A 23,147-nucleotide genomic window follows, 5' to 3' on the forward strand; every position below is an offset into this window, starting at 1 on the left:
CCTCTGTAAGAGTATAAAAAACTAATAAAACATGTCATCGAACTCATTAAAATGCTCGCTACACTCTCAAAATATGCAAAAACTCTTAGTTGTTGGTCATATTTCAAACGTAAATATATCGAACTATTTGCCTTTGTCTTCAGTTCATAATTAATAACTAATAATATTTAATTACGTTGGCTAAAAATAAATGTTAACTTAACATAGATTCCAGCGTTAGCAAACCTGTTCAACGGTTCGAAGTACCCAACAACAATCAAACTGTTGCGCTTGCAACTGACAGTTGCGCACGCGTAGGAGGCTGCTTCGAACCGGGCTCGATGGAGCTTCGAGCCTGTCAACGCGGCGAGCAACAACAAACTGCTTGAACGGGTCAGGATTCAGTAATGCCACTTTGGCCATCAAACATTTAGCTATTTTGTGATATTTCATGATACTTAATTTGTAAATTTGCCTTTCATTTGTGGTTGTGAAAAACCTTTTCAAAAGTTGGCGTTTATTAGTTTAAATTAAATTAAATTAATCTCCCTGCTAAACATAACGCACTTAAAATAAATGTTTGAGTTTGAGCAACATATTATATATTAGCATTAAAAAGGATTTGTTTGTTATAGTTAAAGGGAAGATGATGAAATTTATTAAAAAAATAATTAAACTGAAATCGGTTAAAAATTGGGAAAAATTGTTCTGATAGTTGTTGGACAGCTCAGGGGCGTGTGTTGGATCCCCTTTCAATAAATAAAAAAGTTCATAATCATATTTAGTATTCTTGTTTCTTTTAATTCTTCCGATTCAATACCATTTTAGATTTTCTCTAATATTGTACGTCTTTTAAACTATTTTTCTTGTGTTATGGCTGAATTTGTTTCTAGCATATTTGCCACCATTTAGTTATATTTTTGTCCTCTGGCGGTAAAAAGTTGAGGTTCGAAGAAGTTTGACGAGGTTGCGTGTTCGCTTGCAACCACAAGAAAACCGGTACCACGAAACCGAAAAACACGGCAAAAATCAGTCGAACAAAATATTTCAATGCGCGCGGTTGTGCGTCGCTCTTCGTTTGCAAATTCGCGATTTACGATTCGAGACTTACGGTTGTTGTTGCCGACTCTCGGGTTTTGCTTTTCCATTTGATGATTGTTGATTTAAGTCGACGGAAACTTTAAAGCCTAACAAATATAAGATTTATAAATAATTAAACGTAAAGGACAAAGAAAGGAGGAAAATAAAAGACTTCGCTTGTTCACGTGTTTATTATCGCTCACTCTCTCTCGCGCGCTCGTGTGTGTTTGTGTGTGAAATACCAATATTTTTTTATCTCACTGATCAATCGAATAAAATAACAAAAATTCTGAATAGAATGGTTGAAGTGCCGTTTTTTTGTTGTATTACCAAAATGATTTAATTTTTTTTCGAGTGGATTGTGCTGTTTATAGTTTTATTTTTTGGAAAATACAACAACAACAAAAGAGAGGAGAGGCAAATAAGAAAAGAGAAATAAGATATAACAAGTTGAAAGAAATTCAACAAACCGGATTCCCAACAACAACAGCCAAAGAAGCAGCATCAAAAGAGAAGAGGAAGAGATAGAAGAAGAAGCAGCAGGCTTCCAGCATTTAATTAGCTGGAGTTGTTGCGCACACGCACTGGAAAGCCAGGAGAGTGGAGGATCATTCCAGGCAGCTGCTTCTCTCGCTCTCTGGAAAAGTGGAAGCAAGGAGAAGGTGAGTAAAATGTTTTCTTTTGCCTCCTGTTTTTTCTTTTGAGTAGGTGCAAGCCAAATGTCGCAGGCGCAAACGTTCTCTAAGTATTTAATTGTTGTTATTTTCTAGAAAACCGCTTTTGTTTTTTCTCTTAAAATAATAAAAAAAAAATTTAAGAGAGCATTTTGGCAAGGAATTATTTCCTTTTTCTGTAATTTTTTGAATGAGAAGAGAAAATTTTTGGATGGAATTTTAAAGGCAGATCTTGATGAAGTCGAAATCAGCATTTATAAAATTATAATCCTAACTTACCTCGGATTTTAAACATCGTTTCTTAACCCGTGTTTGGACGAATTGGAAAGGGAAACTAATCCGTAAATTAAAACTAACCCTTTCATTATTCACTGTACCTCTAATGTGCTGTCGAATGTAGTATATTCTTAAGTTATATATGTACATATGTAGTACACTAGTCTCACTCGTCTTTATTCTACCTTTGATCGCATTTCACACATTCTCTCTTTTTTTCGCCGTTTCTCCCTTCTTAGTGTAAAATCGAAAGTTGCAGAACATAGAAAATATTTTCTTGTCATCTTGGTCAGTTTTCTACTTTTCCCGTGCTTGCTCCACTGATCCATTTGCCGGGTGATTTGGAGAAAAAAATTTGTAAAACAAAAAGTTGGAATAACGCGCAGACATCAATGTGAGTGATTTACAATAGTTGGGTGTCTATTTGACCATAAAAACTGCTGACATAATGAGCTGAAAGGAAAAATAAAAAAAAAACTGGAAAAGCTCGCATAATTAGAGAGTCTTTATGACTTGTTTTTATACCCTTGCAGGGAATACTATAATTTCAGGAAAAAGTTTGCAATGCAGTGAAGGCCACATTTCCGACCCCATAAAGTCGATCTAGCCATGTCCGTCTCTTTGTCCGCTTCTACGAAAACTAGTCCCTCAGTTTTAAAGATTTTTGGGTGAAACTTTGCAAGAAATCAGCTAAAAGGGTATATGGAATTCGGCTCTTAGAATTGTTCCCTTTCTCGTTTTTTGTAAAATAAGAATGTAAATATGCTTGGGGCGCCATGAAAAATAAAAAACAAATGCGGTTGGCATTGCACTTACACTCACTCGCATATCTCTGCGTACACCCCAAAAAAATTTCAAAATCTAACTTTGAACATTAATGGTTTCGCCATTTATGCATGTATTTTATTCATTCTTTTTTTAAACAAAATTATGGTTTATTGTCTTCATTAACGTAGAAATATTAGAAATATTCAACAGGGGGTTATATTTTATTTTTAATTTTAAACCTAACACTACGAAAAAGTGTACGCGCAAAAGTCTGCGTACAGCAGTTTTCAACTTCGAGGAATGCAGGATTGTGCGATTTCCGTTAATTTTGTTGTCGCCGATCTACTTTAGAATGCCTAAAAATAGACATTACGCAGTTAAAATGAAACTTTTTCATTATAATAACGAGCATATTGCAACATGGAACAAAAAGGCAAGGAAATTTCTGTTGAGGAGTGGAAAATTATATTAAAAGGTTTTTTGGATGGAAAATCTTATAGAGAAATTGGTGCTTTAGTTGGTAGAACCCACTCATCCATCCAAAGAGTGATAGATAACTACAACTCAGCTGGAAGTATCTTGCCAAAGGGTCGTTCTGGCCGTCCGCCTTTGCTTATAATCCGCGAGCAGAGGAATATTATCAAATCTATTCAGCTCAACCCAAGGACGACAGCTCACCAGGCAAAGCTGAAGGTCGAGGATAGATTTTCCAAAAGAGTTTCCGAAGATACTGTACGCCGGACCATAAAAAAGGCTGACTACCATAGCAGAGTCGCCCGCAAAAAACCTCTCATATCGGAAGTCAATAGACATAAGCGCCTAACCTTTACTAATGAGTATTTTTCCAAACACCAAGACTTCTGGAATAAGATTATATTTCCCGACGAAACTAAATTCTGCATATTTGGAATCAAGGGAAAGGTTTTGGTATGGAGGAAAAGCGGAGAAGCCTCAAATTAAGAAAATTTGGTTGGCACAGTAAAGCAAGGAGGAAGCGGAATAATGGTGTGGGGGTGTATGGCAGCAAGTGGCGTTGGAAAATTGGTATTTATCGAGTTAATAATGGATCAGAAAATCTATATTGACATATTAAAAAACAATTTAAAAGAAAGTGCTGAAAAATTAGGGCTCGAAAGTGAATGTTGGTTCCAACAAGACAACGACCCGAAGCATACGGCGCAGAATACCAAGCTTTGGCTGCTGTATAACGTCATAAATCAGCTGCGAACACCTCCCCAAAGTCCTGATCTAAGCCCAAATGAGCATTTTTGGGATCTTCTTGAGAGGAAAATCCGAAGACACACGATAACATCTAAAAAAATGCTCAAGAATGTGATTCTCGAGGAGTAGGGGAAAATTACTGCAAATGAGACAAAAAAAAAAGTGGATTCCATCCCGAGACGCCTTACGGAAGTTTTGCAGAGAAAAGAATACCCTACCAGTTACTGAAAATAATATTATTTGTGTTTTAAACAGGTGTACGCAGACTTTTGTGGGTACATTTTTTGGTAGTGTTAAGTTTAAAAATAAAAATAAAATATAAGACACTGTTGAATAATTTAAAAAAAAATACGTCAATAAAGACAATAAATTATAATTATGTTTAAAAAAAGAATGGGTTGAATATATGCATAAATGGCCGAACAGCTAGGGTTTAAAGTTAGATTTTGAAATTTTGTTGGGGTGTACGCAGAGATATGCGAGTGAGTGTAGCTAGTCGAGTTTTCTTTCTGCCTTTCGCTCTCATTTATGACCAGTTACTGTTTCTCGATTTCAGACCTGGCTTAGGCCTACATATTTCTTTTTATCTTCTTTCTAGCTGCTCAGGGAGCACTTAACACTTAACAGCGGGGCACTAATTTTATGGGGAAACCAATAAATAAAAAATGTAGCTTAAGTCGCGAGGTTGACGACGAGAAGTTATACAATAAAAAAAATTGGATTATAATCCCACAAACATCAAGCTTTAAATCTGTAGTTCCCAAAACTTCCAAGGTCAATTAAGATAAAATAGAGTATGATATAGTATCGTCTTATCATCTGAACTTAGAATTTTCTTTTTATGCTTTATTCCTTTTGAAAACGACTGTTTACAGACTTACTTTAAAAATGTTAATTGCATCGATAGGTAACTGTGCCGCAATATCGATAGCATTAAAGCGCATCATTTAATGCCGCTAATTGAATTAGCACCCACACTTGGATACACTCACACCCACATACTGAATAACACAAAACGCCAACAAGAACAACAAATTGGATTAATGCAAACGAATCGAAGCGCCGAACAAGAAAGAGCCAGAAAAATGTGTAAAAACTACAAAATGGTAAAACGATGGTTTTTGATGCAAACAAATGGCTAAAACACAGCTACCAAAAAGCACAGATACAGATACAAAATGTATCTTTCATAATCGACCTGGTCAAAAGCCAGAGATAGAAGACGACAAGGAGGGAGAGAAGAAGGGGAGATGGGGTGAACACGACATAATACTAACGGTTTTACAAATTTAGTTGTGTTTTTTCTTCTCTGTTTTGTTTCGTTTTCCAATTTGGCTGTCCTTTCACTCCGTTTCTTCTGCGTGATTTCTTAGTTTTTGGTTTTTTACATTCCCCTCTTTTTGTGAAAACAACGTTCAATATTTTGATTAGAACTTTGGTCGAACACCTCTCAGGATGATGATAACTCCATTGACTTTTCTCTGCTTTCCCTTTTCCCTTTATTGGTTGCCCCGTTTTGAGTGTTATGTGTTAAATGGAATAATCATTGGCCTAATCGATCTTTTGCTTATCGATTGCTATGCTATTTTTATCCAGAAAAGGTTTAAAAATGGTTAAAGATAGGTCGGTCACCAAACACAGCCCATTATGGGTCCATCAAATTGGATGAGTTTGCAATCCCAATTTTTTGCGCTTTCAAATTTGTCTTTTCTTTTTATACCCTTGCAGAGGGTATTATAATTTTGGTCAAAAGTGTGCAACGCAGTGAAGGAGACATCTCCGACCCTATAAAGTATATATATTCTTGATCAGGATCACCTCCTGAGTTGATATAGCCATGTCCGTCTGTCCGTCTGTCCGTCTGTCCGTCTGTCCGTCTGTCCGTCTGTCTGTCCGTCTGTCTGTTTCTACGCGAACTAGTCTCTCAGTTTTAAAGATATCGAATTGAAACTTTGCACACACCCTTCTTTCCTTTGCACGCAGTATATAAGTCGGAACGGCCGGGATCGGCCGACTATATCCTATAGCTGCCATATAACTGATTGATCGGAAATGCCATAACTCTGCTGTTTGTTAGGTTAGGAAGTTGGGACTTTCTATGGGTTTTATATTTGGCCAATCAATCCGACGTACCAAATTTCATAAGGATCGGCCGACTATATCTTATAGCTGCCATATAACTGATTGATCGGAAATGCCATAACTTTGGTGTTTGTAAAGTTAGGAAGTTGGGATTTTCTATGGGTTTTATATTTGGCCAATCAATCCGACGTACCAAATTTCATAAGGATCGGCCGACTATATCTTATAGCTGCCATATAACTGATTGATCGGAAATGCCATAACTTTGGTGTTTGTAAAGTTAGGAAGTTGGGATTTTCTATGGGTTTTATATTTGGCCAATCAATCAGACGTACCAAATTTCATAAGGATCGGCCGACTATATCTTATAGCTGCCATATAACTGATTGATCGGAAATGCCATAACTTTGGTGTTTGTTAAGTTAGGAAGTTGGGATTTTCTATGGGTTTTATTTTTGCCTAATCAATCCGACATATCAAATTTCATAAGGATCGGCCGACTATATTCTATAACTGCCATATAACTGAACGATTGGAAATGCCATAACTTTGGTGTTTTTAAAGTTAGGAAGTTGGGATTTTTTATGAGTATTAAGAATGCATTATGAATGATTTTGGAGAATATAATTTGCAGAATATTCTGCAAGGGTATTTCAACTTCGGCTCCGCCCGAAGTTAGCTTTCCTTTCTTGTTTGTCTTGATGTTGCAAGTAAATCGGTTCGAATTACGCGGATCTGCGAAACTGTAGATAAAGTGCAAATTCACTATGCGGATATGACATGAATCCCTCTATTTTCTGCCCCAAGAAAAAAGTCACGAAGTTTTGCAGCTGAAATCCGAGATTTTCGAATTAAATTGGGGGTACAGCAAAGCTCATTAACGACGGATTCCGCCACGTTAACTACGCATATCGAATATCGAACCCAAAAAAAAAAAAAAAAAAAAAAACAATAAATCTGCTTGCAATTTTTTTGCCCTCACGAAGACATTAATCTGAAAATGGCATGGTGCGGAGGGCTGGATAATAATCAAATCAAAAATACATCAAAGTTTGTTTTTTGATTTCTGTTTAATTAGTCTATCGACGGACGCGTGTGTGGATAATGTTTTTATTTGCCAGCGGAGAGAGTAAGTTCATCCCGGGGCATTGCGGAATTTGCACTTTCCCTTCGTTAGGGTTTCCAGATTAGACTAATGAAATAACCAAATCGCATTCACGTCCCAACTTACTGAATGAAAGGGAAACCGATCCGTATCTGAATCTTTATTAATTGAAAAATTAGTGAAACTCTGAATTTGTCGCATTTAACGTTCATATTTTGTAATTAATCACAAACGACGGATTAAATAATTGGTTTTTGTTTTGGTAAGTAATCGAATGCAGAGAACAAGTGCCAATAGATAAGAGATTATTTTTTCATTAAGCACAAACCAAAGACAGCGGCTAGCAATAAGAGAAAATATGGCTATAAATATTTTTTTGTTGACACAGACTAACGTATTTTAGCATTTAGCGTCTTTTTATACCCTGGCCAGAGGATTTGAGAGGGAAACATTTTCCACCAAACAGAGTACATTTGTTATTGATCAGAATCATCAGCAGAGTCGATATAGCCAAATTCCTCTGTCCCTTTCTGGACAAAGAAATCATTCAGTATTGAGCCATCCATGGATTTCTAATGTTTAGTTTAAATTTAAGGATCAAGCTGTTTTTAAATTTTTTTATTGACTGACTCCATAACTGGTATATCTTAGTTAGGATCCCTCTTAACTCATGTACTAAGTTATCGAACCTATCGGCTGTTTTAAAATTATCGTCGATGGGCAAAAAGTGTATGGCTTCTTTGGCCGCTTGTCCTCCTCTTCGAGGTGCTGTGTTCGCATTGTTGCAATTCTATATATAAGTTGGAAGCGGATCCCCAGCACTTCTCACATCGTGCCACACGAAATGCTTGCCTCTGGTTAATTTTTCGACTTTTCTGATTTTTTTTAAAGTTTTTTGTTTTGTGTTTTTTTTGCCGCTTTTCTTGAACAAGTCGAAGAATGAAGAAGCAGAAACGGTGGCTAAATATAAAATTATTTGAAGCCAAGAGGCCGACAAGGGGCTGAAAAGGAAAAATAAGAAATAAAACCATGCTATGCCAGACAATTGAGGCAAGAGCAAAAAAAGTACAGAGAAACACACACAATAAAATGCCTTGAAAATAAAACCTTTAAAAAAAGATTAAGCGGTGAAAAGCAGAGGGGGGAGAATGATAATAGGCACAGTTTACAATAAATCAGCGAGCGAAAGGAAAATTCTTCATTTCTGCTATGTTCTGAAATCTAAAATCCACACCATTATCTTCTTGGTCACATCTTTTGATTTTTTCTGCGGTTGCCAAGCGAGATTTCTTTACCGTCTTGACGTCTCTGCTTAACTATGGATCTGTGGCTATGGGAATTAGAACCGAAGTTGGAGACCTTGAATCGTTTGCTTCAGGTGTCTAGAGTTGTCAGTTCTTTCAAAAGGCTGGTAAAAGATGCGGAAGTTTATGAAAGAACCAATGCAAATTTAAGGTAATTGATTAAGTTAGATTGATCACAAGGATTAATAGGTGGTTAAAAATATTTAAAAAGCCTTCATAAAAGAGCATTCATTCATTCCACCTACACATAGGTCCTATAAATTCATTAACTCATCATATTTTAAGTTATGTACAAATGTAAAAAAGTTTCCCTTGAGACGAGAGACCCCTTTTTCTACTTTAAACGCATCCCCAGCATTTTCCACCGCAAAAAACATGTGGAGTAATTGTTTGCCACTCGCCAACTTATGTTGCTGCCACATCTGTGTAACACGTGTGCTGCTGCTGTTGCATTTTGCTCCTTGCAAGGGTTATACCTCTGTGGCAACCCCCATTTCCCCATCCCTGGTGGGGGCGCATTTGTGTCGCCCTTTTTGTCGTCAAGTGCACTTTGCCAACTTCGCGTCGAGTCCGAGTCCAAAAAGTCCAAGCTCCCAAGTTGTGTTCATGCCAGATATGTATGTGTACTATATACAGCAGCGGTAAAATGTTTAGGTATTCTTTTGCCCAACTCAATATTGACCAAATATCCATATCCAAGCACTTGAGAAATTAAGTCAAATAAAAATTGCTTTATTATCAAGCAAAACAAAAACAATTTCTGCGTCAATAAATTATGAATTTGATTTGAACGGTAACCTTTTCATGGCCCAGATTCTTACAGATAAGATAAGATCATAAGGCAATATGGAAGTACATATTTGATTGAAAATGTTATATGTTATAATATAAAAAGCCAAAAACATCCATTCCTAATTTTTTGAGCCAATGAGAGATTTTATTTTCGTGCATATGTGTTGTTGAGCTGTTTTTTTGTGTGTAATTAAAATAATAATGCGGTGTTCAGTGTTCAGAGTTGAAATTGGAGTTGGTGTTGGAACACAAAAAAAAGGTGGGGAGGGAAAATTATAGGGGGGTGTGCGTCTCGAGTGGGCGTGGTTGAGTTGATGGGAGAACTTCGAGGTGGAGAATGCGGAGGAGGTGTGAATAATTTCGTGGCACATGTGTGCTCAGATGCTTCTTGCCCTGCAATTGTTGTTTAACCAGTGAGTTTTTCCGGGGAATGAGGGGTTCCCCTTTTGTTTATTCTTTGCATTTGACTCTTGTTTTTTCGCTGGCTTTTATTCATTCTGCTCGTTTTTTCCTTCATCTCTTGTTTGGCATTTGGATTGCACCGCGTGTAACCCTCGGAATGGATTTTTCGGCTGGCCTGGGATTTGGATTCGGATTTGAGGTGCGGTAATGGTGATAATGCTAATGGTTATGCTGACGATGGTCACCATGTGGTTTTTTTGGGTGGGAAAATTGCTCGGGTGGTTCTGTATAATATGAAGATTAACTGTCTAGTAATTTATAATGAATTAAAGAAACAGAGTTTTGTTAGTCTCGCGTTTAATTAAAATTTAAGTGAAAAAAGTTAAGTGATAGTCGAAATTAAAGATGTGCTTATAACCTTTAACTTGATTTAATCAGTAATTGGTGTTTAGTTCCGATTTATTTAAATTGTTCATCTGTATGAGTTCGATTTGTGTACCCCTAATCCTTCTCATCTTAATTTGTCCCCTTTCCACAACATTCAGTTGGCAACAAGTTGATTACAACTCTCGAGGCCAAAAGGTGGTTAACCAGGGGATTCGAGATAGCGAAGAAAATGATGTTGTGGCTTGCCAGTGGGCGTGGCAACCGCAAGCTCCCACTTTCCTCCATCCTTTTGCCAAACTAATAAATGCACACGATGCGGAAGCAACTCTAAGCCAAAAGATGTTGGCATCTGTAATCAGAAAAGAAGAATTTCAACTTCGTAAATACAAATAACTCCTGTAAGCTAAGAAACCAAAGTTCAATGCAGGAAATAAAGAATTGCAAACCTGCGATTGATTTTAAAGAAGTCGTAATCGAATCAGCACAAGAAGGTAAACGAAAGGTTAATAAAATCTGAAGAAGAATTGGAAAACAGGGATAGAAGAATCCTCAGTTCATAAAATTGATTAAGTGCGATTCAATGATTGATTCAATTTGAAACCACAGTTAAAAATAGTCGGAGTAGAACCAGCAGCAAAAGGGGAGCCAAGGAGAAAAGAAAAAAGAGTTGAAACTGAGGAAAAAATTTTGCAAAGGCAACCGGTTTCATGTAGTTTGCCGTTTGTTTGTTGTTGCGCCTTAGTGTTGTGTATGCCTTAAACAAATTTCTGCTTTGGTAGGAATAACTTACAGCCAAACAGGGGTGTGCAGAGAGGGGGTTACGGAGGAGTCAAGAGGAGAAGCCGACAAGCGACAACGCATGTTTCTTCTGCCCCAAGACAAAAGACACCGATGAGTATTAACAGCCTCCTCGAATGATCATGAGTGCGGAAAAAGAGGAGGACTAGTCTAGCTTCTCTTTATGCCGCTAGAGAACAAGAGAGTTCAGGAGAATATTCTTTCCACATGTCTAATTTATACTAACATTAAAATAATTTTGTGTCCCTTTAGAGCCATTTCATGCCACTTTCGAAGTGTATTTAAGCCAAATAATTCAAATGTTAAAGTCAAAATTAAGCAATTAATCTAAAAACTGCGAGAAGAAACACTGAGCTAAAGAAATATGGAAAGACTGCGATTGCATTTCAGGGTCAGGCAATAGTCCCGAAATGGAGCCAGAAAGAAATCTTCTCATGCGTGCCACACGCGCAGACATTTCACCGTAGAAATGCCACAAGCTAACACACACAGTGCAATAGTGTGCGTTGCCAATTGAGGAGCTGGCAACATGCAATATGTGGCCACATACATATACAGCAGACACATAAACAAGAGTCCCCGGCCACATGCCACATTTCTAGCCACATTGCCACATGGGCCGGCACATCATCAGCAGGAGAAACAGCAACGGCACTGCGAAAGAGAAGCTGCGGAACACTCCCCAGGATCTAATAGAGTTGGGGATTACCCTGCAAACACAATTTGAGATGGTTTCCAATACCGACATATTATCCTGAAACATCAGGATATCAGCAAGAGTGCAAATTAATTTCTTAGATCCACTCAGATCCACCCATATATTGGTATTGTCTAAGAAGCTACTTTCCTTATAAACAATCAAGCCTTAGTTAACATATCAGATCACCAACAGATCTACCCTGAACTCAAAGAGGAGTCTTCTGCAGTCTTCGGCGGTCTCCTCCCGTTTCTCTGGTTTTGTTTACTTTGGCACTTGGGCAGGTTTGTTTTCAGCATTATCTCCTTCGTGTCTCGCACATTGTAGAACCGGTACCTGAAGCTGAACTGAAAAACAGAAGGAAAACGAGCTGCTCCTGCGGTTTGGAGGGGGTAGAAAGGGTTTCGTAAGAGGTTTGGGTGAATGGTGACCCAGGTGTCGGCATCTTTTCGTGTTTCATTCCATTTAGTTCTGGCATAGCTGCAGTTGGTTTTGTGGTTGTGGAAATGAAACAAGAACGAGGTGGAGAAGATGTTCTAACAGACTTGAAAATAAGGACAACGTAAAATAAAACATAAGTAAATACAAATTTGTATAATGATTCATTTCTTTGTACAGAGAAATTGAATATTTGACACGAACAAAATTCTAGAACCGTTTTATTTCATTTAGTTTTGGAAGTTTCCATTTATATTCTAAGTTTCCTTTTTTCCTTGACTCCTCGTCAACTATTTTCAGCACTTTTTTTTAGTTTAGACGAGACTGCACCTTTTAAAGTTGTCTTTCTTGCGGAAAAATGGGGCGTGCCATGGCCTTTTCCACTTGATAAAAAAAGGCGATTTAAGGAAAAATTGTCAAAAAGCTTTTTGCTGTTGTGGCTGCAACTCTGCATTTTGGACTAGGGCTTCAGTTTAGGCTTTAGCTTCAAGTGCTGGGCGCCTAGGGCTTGTCAGCGCTTAAAAGTCCCCCTTGCACCCCCTTACGAAAGTCCCCGGTTTTTTGGCCCCCCTTTATGCAAATGCACGTGAAAATATTCAAAATATTTCCATTTTTTGCTCTCTTTTTTTCTGCAGTTGCTTTCAATTTCCCAGGCAGGGCGAAAGAGACTCTGTCCCCTTTGAATACGCCCCACCTCCTCCACTAAGCTCGTCGACGGTTTTCGATTATTGCGCATACTTGCGCCCCCGTCGATGACGATATGCCGATGACGCTGATGTTTCGCCGCCTTATTTTGGCTTTTCTTTTTTCCGTTTTTCCGTTTTCTTTTTTTTTATTTTCGCTTTTTCTGCTTTGTTTTCGGCTCAAAATTTGTCAACGCCTAAAAAATCCAGCCTCTCTGGTCCCATTTTCCCTAGGGAGTAACTGCAGCTTGAAAGGAAATGGGTAAAAACAAAACTGAACTAGGGACTATAGATGGATTTGTAACTTTCAACTCGAAATAATCTGTATGTTCTTTGAAACACGAGAGACTTTTTTTTAAAGAACAATGCGAATAAATTATTCTTTAAGAATAAATAAATAATAAATTGGCAAAAATCTGTCTCTATTTTTTTTTTTATACTAAAATCCAATCTATTGGCTTTAATTCATTTAGTTTCTACAAGTAAAAAAAAAGGTATACAAAATTACAACCTACTCTTTTAATAGATTAGAGTGTCGAGGACAACAGATTTTTTTGACAAAGCGCAGAGTTAGTGAGGCAGTCGATAGGGAAGTTAAGTTATTACACTGCAACCAAAATCGGGCAGAAGAGGTGGAGATAAAGAAGGGGGCACGGCCTTTGTGCAATGAAGCGCGACCGTTTCAAGCGCTCTTTGTGCTCGCTTCTTTCGGCTCGCTTGTTGCTTTTTTGTAAAAAAAAAATGGGACCCCCTTCTTTGGTCCCTCTCGAGTACCGCACCTATGTAAGACGCTTGGCCCAACTTTGCTTGCGCATTTTCGATCCGAGTGAAAATTGCATTGCCATCGATGGACGGTTATAAAGTCTCATGATTTTCGTTTCATCCCCCTCACCACCGACAAAAAAAAAAAACAAAGTGAAACTGCGGGTGGATCTTGGTAGATTCCAGCGGAGGTACCCTGTGGCCGACGATCCCATCTGACGATCGATAATATTGTCATGTCATAGTCGCTAAAGTGTGGGTTGTTCAGACTTATGCAATCGTCTCACATTTAACCGACAAAAGAGGATCGGTAATAGGAGAATCTATAGATAGACCGAAGTTACTTTACAGTTTCTTGGGAAAATTTTGGAGGGATATAGTTGAAGATCATTTATGATTACTTAAAATTTTATCAATTTAAAAAAAAAACCGTTTTTACTAGAATTTGTAGTTCTTAAAATCCCTTTCTTAAGTAACCTGGCCAACATAAGTTTTCTTATCGGTTTTTAAGCTTGGAAAAGCTCTATTTATCATAGTCAACGGCGATTAAGTCTGCAAAAATATAAAGGTAAATTTTATTTAAAGCTGGGTTATCAATTATAGAGTCTTACAAGTTCCCGAAACGCTTCAACAATTCAAAAGTTAGCAAGCAAGTCAATATTTTACGATTTTGTCAAGTGATCATCCAACAAATTTTAAGATCGATATTCGATTGGAGAAGCGATCGATAGACACTCGTGCAACTTTCCTCGTCTGATGTGCATTTTCTGAAGACTGCAGGAGGTCAGTGAGATCAACGAGATCAGCTCAAGTGCAGTGCAAAGTCATGATCAGAGTGGGATCCTCTCGAGATCGCATGACGATCGCCAATTTGCATGCCACGTTTCCAGTTGGTCCAAAGCATAGACAATTGCTCAATTAGACAGCCCTGACCCGAGTCAACCAACCGATATGTGCAAATCTGGCCGAACATGATCCGAATGTTTGCTTGCCATGTTAAGTGTGGGGCCTAAACTGGGCCCAAAATGAGTTTGCTTTTATTTCCCCGGCATAATTGCCACATATGCACACAGATATAGATATACATGTGCATATACATATGTATATCTTGGCCCAGGGGCAATAGTTGGCAACCCATAAACCAATATTATTTTGTTACTTCCCCCAACGAAAACTATGAAAATGTTGAAAATTTTTTAAAAGGTATAAGAGGGGTTTGATGTGTTTAATTCAATTCATCCAAATTATAATATCTCTGAAAAAAGAAAAGATAGCGGAGAAACATTTTGCATTAAAAATGTAATTTTATTCTTTAAAAATAAATTTTTACATTATCTTTTCATGGAATACATAAAATACTTCTCAAAGTAAACAAAGATTGTTTTAAGTGCTGGGTATCTTCTAGCCTCGAAAATTAAGCAAGGCACTTTTACTTATTTGCCATAATTTATCGTTATATATATATTTTATATGCATATTTTTTTTTTTGCGAAAATGTGGAAATTCATCTCGGCCGGAGCTCTAATTTTTCAGACACGAAAGCGATGACTTCGTTTCATTTCGCTTCTTTTCGTTTCGTTTATCTGCTCGCCATATCGCTCATTGTTTCTTTTAAAGGGGCTAGAAGGGGAAAGTTGCACAAGGCAACTTTATTTTCATTTCCATCTTCATCTCTAGAGCTCAGACTATGATAGATAGCTATATAGATTTCGCAGTCATAAAGAGCGAACAATGTCGAAAAAACTTTTACTTTTTAATGCAAATAACACAGTGGCGTGGCGAGGGAGGGTTTTCCAAGAGCTGCCAATCCCTGAAATCATTTAATTTGCAGCTACAGTTGAAGGCAGCCAGTTTTTAGTTCGAATATTGGCCGAAATGCAAAATGTAAACAGAAAATTGCGACCGCAACAGGCGCAGTTTCCCATTTTCCCCGTTTTGACCCTCGCCTTATCCTTTGCTCCCTCGCACAGCTGCTGCAAAACAAAGACGGCAGATTTATTGCCCAACCAACCACTGAGGCACTCCCCGATCCCTCAAACTTTTTGTCCAGCACCCTCTCCTCCATTTTATGCGCACGTTTTTTGAGGCCGCTCCAAGTTTTCCGTTTTTTTTCAGGTTCGGGGAACTCCCGGGAGGCAATGCGGTAAAAGGCCCGGCGAGAAATGTCAAAGGTGACAAGACCTCCCACCTTAATTTTTTGGGCGGAAAAGGGGAAAGGGAAATATGGAGATAGGTCGGTTCCCGCAAATGCAATTTTCGTTGGAGGTTGCAATTTCAACTTGGGGGCCAGCCAAAACCGAAGAGCCAAATTGGAAAAACGATCTTTCATTCGACGGATAATTTAGTTTTCTTACGAAAATCAATAAACAAAATTTTTAATGTTTTAATTGGATTTTGTTGTGTGAAAGCTAAATGTTTCATGGTCATTGTGTGATAACACTGATGAATGTAAATTAATCAATTTTGTAAAATTTTTAGGCCTATACACTTTTTTTGTTACATAAGTAATTTAGCTGTATTCAAAAACATTGCGAATATCATACTTAAATTAGTTTCCTATTTGAAATCCCATTCTTTTAAATATTTTTGCCTATCAATCCACATGTGATTTTTCCCATTTTGAGCATTTCTTGGCATCCCCGAGCAGTCACTGCCACGCCCCCTCGCAACCTGCTGCCTCTTAACATATTTGTGCAGCACAAACAGTTAAGCGGCTTATCAATGAGCAAAAGGGGTTAAACCACAGGCGTCAAGTGTAGGGGTTGGGACAGGGATTCAGATTCAGATTGGTCTGTCTGCTGCGGTTGGGTCGCCGGACTTCGGTTTTTGGCTTTCGGTTAGCTATGGTCAATAGGGGGAAATGGGACCAAATCCTACACAGATAAAAAATACGTTCACATAGTTAATACCCATTCGATAAGTCAATAATATCATAAAGATAAAAGTTGTCGGTCCTCTTACTCAGGTTAATGACTCTGATTAATCGAAAGAGAATAAAGTAAATGCATTCTAGATACCGTCACAGAATAAAAATACAACTAATAGGATTAAGAGAGTCTGTTAGTATCGGGGCTCTTAAAAGTTTTGGCAAATACAAATTATAAAATATTTTTGTTTAAAATGATTGGTTAATATAATTCTCGAAAATTTCCTTTCCTGTTATGTAAATTAATATGAGGAGTCCCGAAATGAATCAACAAAAATCATGTTTTTTTCCTTCTGTGTAGACACGCTTCTAACATTAATTTTGGGTTTTTTGTAAAGCTGTTTATTTGCTCTGCTTATGAATAATTTGCATTTGGACATTTTTGTTAACGATTGTCGGGTTTAAATAAGCTAGGAGCCGGGATTTAATAGATTCTGACTTCTGGTAGATTCCTGCGCTACGAGATTTGTGACTTCTAGTCGTGATAAATGGCTTGGAAATGTGGGTTTTGCGATGGTCATTTGTTTGCCACGCCCCCGATACCCGATAACTGGTTTCCAGACGGCGAGTGTAGGCATCCATCATGTTGGGTTTCCGTTTCTCGAACTGGTTCTCTTCGTGGGCTCCCTAAACATGCAGAGAAAACCTGAAGCTGATTGACTGGCTGCCTACTCTTGGAACCGTTCTATTTTGAGGTCAATCGGGAGGGGGCAAAAACTATAGGCTTTATCACAAACAACCGAAAGTCAAAGAGCCAGCAAATTTGAATGTGTTCCATAACATTTACATTATGAGTAGGGAAACGCCTTTGTTTCTTGCCCCCACCTTAGATCCCAAATTCCTCCAAGCAAATCGCTTACATATCCAAAAGATACTTTTTTTTTGGGTCCAAGCCAAGAAAGCCGAACAGAAGAAAATGCGACAGGAAATAAAAGAATATCTGCCTTGTATGAAGACTTTCCCGAACCTTTTTCAAGGCAATTTATAACAATTCCGTTTTTCATTTGCATGAACACGCCCACCGATTTTTTTCCCGAAAATTTGCACTATTGAATAATTTCTTTGCTTTTGTTGCGTCTGCCGTAAACGATTACGAAGGCCATAATAAATAAATGTTTGGCAATAAGGGACAAACAACAAGAGAAAATCAACCTACCCAAACCTCTAGCAGAGTCAAGGCCATCGAATTATTATAGAAAATGCAAATGAAAAATGCTCGAAAACGTTTGGGTCCACACATAAAAGTGGGTGGGGACCCTTGGGCAAGGTCGGGCCCTTCCTTTCCCCATTTTTCCCGCCTTTCACAACTTTTCCCTGAGGGACCCTCATAACAGAAGGACTAAAGATAAACAGCGAGCCATTTTGTTTACTTTTTTTTTGATTTTCCAGTCAGAAAACTGTTTTTTGACCCTCGACAAATTGATCACAACTATAATATTTATATTTTTCATGTAATAGTATAAAAATATATATATCATACAAAACAATTCTAAATTAACGTTTCAGAATTAGCTTTAAACATGCCCTTTTACAATTATTTTAGCAGTCCTTTGTCTTGTTTTCTTGCAATTAAGGCGTCAACTCATATGGTTTCAATTCGTTCACTCCGCAACGCAATGTCATTTCCCTCTTTTGATAGCAATTACACAATCAATTGCCAAAGCACCACCACCCCTTTCCCCACCCCTTTTCAATTTTGAGAGCCTCATCATTAATTAAACACTTAATTAAAACTGCAGCCGTCGATCAAATGCAGCGAGCCATGGGAAAAACGGGGAAAAAAGGGACGGGCGGCGCAAATTGATTAGATGTCATCGCTTTCAACCGTTTTCCAAATAATCGTCAACACTGAAAATACATTTTCAAATGCCAACCGCAAAACCAACAAACGCCAACAACAACGCGGGCAACTCAAACGAACATTTAATGCTCGATAATCGCGTTAATAAACATTCGTAATTAACGCAAAACTTTCATTTTTTCAGCGTCGTATTTTCGAGATGCCCTCGGAGCGGGCTGCATTTTTGGGGTATTTCGGTGCTATGATATGAAATATTTTATAACAATGGTGCGTTCCATGATATGATAACAAGTTCAATTGCACGAAATTGAATAAAATGACGGAAATCGGAGAATGAAATGGAATGGAACTGATTCGAATTGTGCAGGATATGAAAATGGAGTGGAAATGAATGAAATACAATGAATTTGGAAAGAGAATCTTTTGAGATTTAACTCAATAAGATGCGATTTAAATGAATAATATAGTGGTACAAAAACATCACTCTGATATAAAAAAAAGATCTTAATATTCTATTAAAATGACTGTTTTAATAAATCTTATCTTATCAAGAAATCATTTCACTTGCTCCCAAAATAAATTCCCATTTTCGAAACGTTTTAAATTCGTGGACAAATGCTGCCAGCTGTGAAAGTACACATATCTCGCCCACTTCACCATGAAATTTTGAATTAATTTTCAGCTGCATTAGACAACATCGGTATCAGCAGAAAAAACAAAAGCAGTAAAAACAGCAATTTTCACTTTTTTAAAAATAATAAACAAAAAGCCGTGGCTCACTTGACTGAATGAGTGTCTGACTAACTGACTGACTGGTCTAACTTATACATATGGAAACATTGCGCATACGACGCGTACGGCAAAAGTAAAATGAAAAGTCTCTCCCCAGTGTGTGTGTGCAAATTATGAAAAGCGTATTTGGAGCAGAAAATGTAATGTCTGCCCACTCCCCACTTCTTCAACATATTTTACTTATTTTTTATTTTTGGGCCGCGCATTCGTTATGCACTTGAGATTTTTGATTTTCCCATTCCCATATTTATATTTTTTATTTCGCCCCTCCGATTTGTACACCTTTCACAGACAGTAGAACCTTCTGATAAGATTCGTAGCCGGATATGGGCGGCAGATAAGATTGCAGGCTGGTCTGTCTTACTCCAAAATTCAGAAGTAAATCCATGGGAACCTGTTAAAAAAAAATTAATATAACCCAGCTGTATATATTGCGCATATAATTTCGGTTGCTTTCAGCCTAGATATATCTGCATAAGTTACTAGTTTTTATAGCCTTGGGGAAAAATCCAAGTGGCGCACACAAAAGCAGATAAGAAAATTAGCTTAGACCCCTTATCTGATCCGTATCTATTGCTCGGCTTCCTGATAAGTAGTGCAAGTTGCTACATCGTCAATGGTGGTTATAAAGATAGTCTTCTCGAAAGCGTGGGTCTTTTCCATTGAATTTTGGGTTAATTACCAGTTTAAAAAAAAATTGTGTAAAAATTGGTTACTGTATTATCATAATTATTTAATCTAAATTCGGTAAAAGCTGATTAATAATTGACTTTTTTGTGTTGTATCACTTTTTTTATTAGAAATAAATGAGGAATTCAAAGACCAAATCAGAAAATTTTAAAACTTGTCTTTTTATTTGTTTAAAGCTGATATATGGTTTATCAAATTGGACAATTGGGCTATATATAATTGAATTACTATATTTAGTAGTAGTCTCTAGCTTCTGTTAACAACTCTCCGAAAATGCCAGTGGTTTTGTATAAATTTAATTATCATTAATTTCCAAACTAAATTATTAACCTAACGATTGCACTTTGATTCAATGATAATTAAGTTAATTGTGAAAAGGTCTCTGCCGATTCAACTGTAAGCTTTAAATCAGCTACTGGTTAGTGTATATGATCGGTAAATGGGGCAACATTGATTCATTGGTTCGATTGATAGCGACCTTTTTACGATGAATGGATTAATGAACGATAATTGAGCTCAACCGGCAATAATTGTTTGTTTCTCCGTTTGTTTGTTTGCTTTTCAGATCGTTAGAAGAAGAATCGACAATATAATCGACGTCATATCAAGCAGCAACATCAGCATCAACGGCAACAGACCTCGCTAATTGCAAGTAAGCCATTAACTATAATTTCTAAAACTATATATATACACATTGTTATACATCGAGGGGGGTTGTCGAGTGAAAAGCGCTCCCTAGAAAACAACACTCGATGTAAATCGCATAACACGACATCCGAAGGCGATGGCGACAGCTTGCTTGACTAGCTCAAAGTCCGGCAAAAACAAAAACATCCATGTCTATGTATATGTATACTTGCACCGAAAAAAATATGTCATAAAATTGTCGAATTGTCATGAGCTATTTGTCCCATGATTCCCTTCATTCTCTTTTTGACAATCCGTAATTCTGTTAAAGATGGTCCCATATATTCCTAAAGAAGGTTTTGATGGCCAATAACAGCAAAAAAAAAATTATTTTCGAATGCAAATTTTTTTTTTTTTCTTTTAAAAAATTTCGGTCTATATAGAAAACTTTTGGGCAAGACTTAAATATTTAGAATTTAATTAAATTAAAATTTAATTAAGACTTAAACAATTGAATAAAAAAGAAACTATCTTAGTATAAAGAATTTCCGATAAATTATTAATATAATAATGAAAGTTTGTTTACTTTTATTTTGCCATCTCAAATTGCTTGGTATTTCTTGCAGTGCATTGGAGCACCAACAATAACTCGTCTAACTTGTCAGATCGCGTGCCAAGAAATAATAATGAAGAAAAATCGTGTTACTTAGGCCTGGGCCAAGTCAACAAAAACAACAACCGGCAACCTCAACACTTTATGCCTAATAATCATAGCCGCAATAGTAGCTACCTTATACTCGCTGCTTTCCCCCCTTTTCCTGCTTTCCCCCTTATTCCCGCATTTTCCCGCCGTCATCAGCATTTTGTGTCATGCGCCTGCGTGCCATCTAATTAGCGTGAAACCTCAAACTTCAATCAAGAAAAGGGGAGAACTAGAAAAATTGTAAAAAGAATAATGATCAGAGCTATCGATGCTGTTAAGGCCTCCCGATTTTGGTCTGTTTTTCAAGACTAATGAACATAAAAATCCTTGATGGTTATTGAATGGGTGGAAAGCAAGTGGATGGAAGTATAAAAAAAAATTCCTGTAAAAAAGAATTACGAGTTCTTGAATGCAGTATTTGAATTTTCATTTTGAGGATGACCTCTTTTTAAGTAGAGGACATTTTTACTCATTTTTAAAAAGTCGGTTTACTCATCGAAGTTTCATTAGTTCTTGAATTTGAGTTTTTTCGTAGAGTGTATTGTACTCGTGTTTTGACTTACTCTACCCTCCCCGATTAATTTTTAATGTATTTCTTATTAATAACTGTCATTATCGACTATTTGAAAAAAATATATATATATTTAATAGTAACATGCCTTCTTCCTGCCATTTACTTCTTCGAACTGAGGCCACATTGAACCATTATGGCATTTGTGGGGAAAACCTCAAAGCATTTGTGTGCAAATCCCCATTCAGAGGCCTCTTCTTCAGCTCTTTTCAAACCCGAACCGCTTAGTCCCCTCGAAAGTTTGGTAAGGCAAAGCATCTGTGGGGGTATCATTATAGCCCTCTGTGTATTACAGCTTATTTGCAGTCACTCTGCGGGAACCTAACCCATCTTAATCCCCCTCAAATTTCCCTTCGCCTTTCGCCCTCTAAAAAAGTAAACTAATCATGGAAGCCAGGAAAAGCCTTGTCGTAAGTCGAACTATGTATTTCCCTGCCACCTGGAAAAATCATTCAGAAGTACTTTTTGGGATTTTCGAATCCAGGGGGAGGTGGGAACAAGGGGGATAATTGCGACTGCAGACAACATGCTAATTAAAAGGTACTTTGCTAGCCGCATTAATATACACAAAAACACCGCAAAAATCAAGAGTCCTTGTTGGTTTAAACCCAATTCGGTCGGATGTCCCTAAATGACAACATTTTGTTTTTGTTGCGTTGGTAAAATGCTGCAAGGTACACAGAAAATTAAATATGATTGATGATTTTTCATAATTTTGAACCACATGTTAGGGAATTAATATCCCGAAAATGTCAAAACTTTATATTTGTGTACATCACTTGATAATATAATAGTTAAATAAAATAGTTTAATCTGATATATTACTTAATATATGTAAGTAATAAAATATATAAATGTTAATGTTCATATTATTGGTTAATCAACTATAAAGCATGGAAGCAATTGTAAAAAACGGTAGAGGGAGATAAAATGGAAGATATTGATAACGACCTGCTTTTTATCTGTGTAAAATCCGCAATTCATCGCACCCCCTTAGGAGGGAATGAAGGGGATAGGATAAAATCAAGGAAAGTGTGGGGATCGGAAGAGGGCAGAAGGCGGGGCGGTGGGATTTTCCAGAAGGGGCGTTGTTTGGGCCAAATGCAAAAAGGGGGTCTTGTTCCGTCTGTTCGTGGCGTCATTAAAAATTGTCTTGATGGGTTTTGTGGCTTTGATATCAATGCGCAGTCTGTTTTTCCCATTTCCCCTTCCATATCCTTGTATCTGCTTTTCCTGCAGCAAGCGACAACTGTTTAGGTTGAAAAAAGGGGCTTCAGGAAAACGAAGTTAATTGATGGATTTGCCATGTTGGTATCGGAACAGGTTTTGTCAGGCCAACTAACTTTTTCAAAACTGTTTCAAGACCGAATAGAAGTCTGGGATACAAGTTAGATAAAGGATACATTTTTTAAAAAATGTGTTTGTAGTGGTTTGTTTTAATTATTAAATCACAAGCTCTCAAGGTCTAAAAAATCGACCAAAAATTACAAATCAATTTGTAAATGCAGATTTTTAGCGAATTAAACCAGAAACTTTTTAAGATATGTCATTTTAAAATCGAACTTCAGATAAAAAAGTAATGGGCTCAG

The 23,147-nt window shown here is 37.3% G+C and overlaps 1 protein-coding gene across 4 annotated transcripts in view; it reads left to right on the forward strand.

Annotated features, from left to right (window-relative positions):
* Positions 1-1,024: 1,024 nt before the first annotated feature.
* The window catches only part of LOC108049702, a 74,304-nt gene continuing 52,181 nt past the window's right edge, over positions 1,025-23,147 (forward strand). For 2 of the 4 annotated variants that reach the window (XM_017130983.1, XM_017130984.1), the window contains exons 1-2: positions 1,025-1,721; positions 20,223-20,309. The gene's annotated coding sequence lies outside the window, so the exon portion shown is untranslated. The remainder of the gene's footprint in view (positions 1,722-20,222; positions 20,310-23,147) is intronic. The other 2 variants (XM_017130985.1, XM_017130986.1) reach the window with 1 other exon arrangement.

Source organism: Drosophila rhopaloa, unplaced genomic scaffold (assembly GCF_018152115.1).
Source record: "Drosophila rhopaloa isolate 14029-0021.01 unplaced genomic scaffold, ASM1815211v1 contig_3, whole genome shotgun sequence".
Lineage (NCBI taxonomy): Eukaryota > Metazoa > Arthropoda > Insecta > Diptera > Drosophilidae > Drosophila > Drosophila rhopaloa.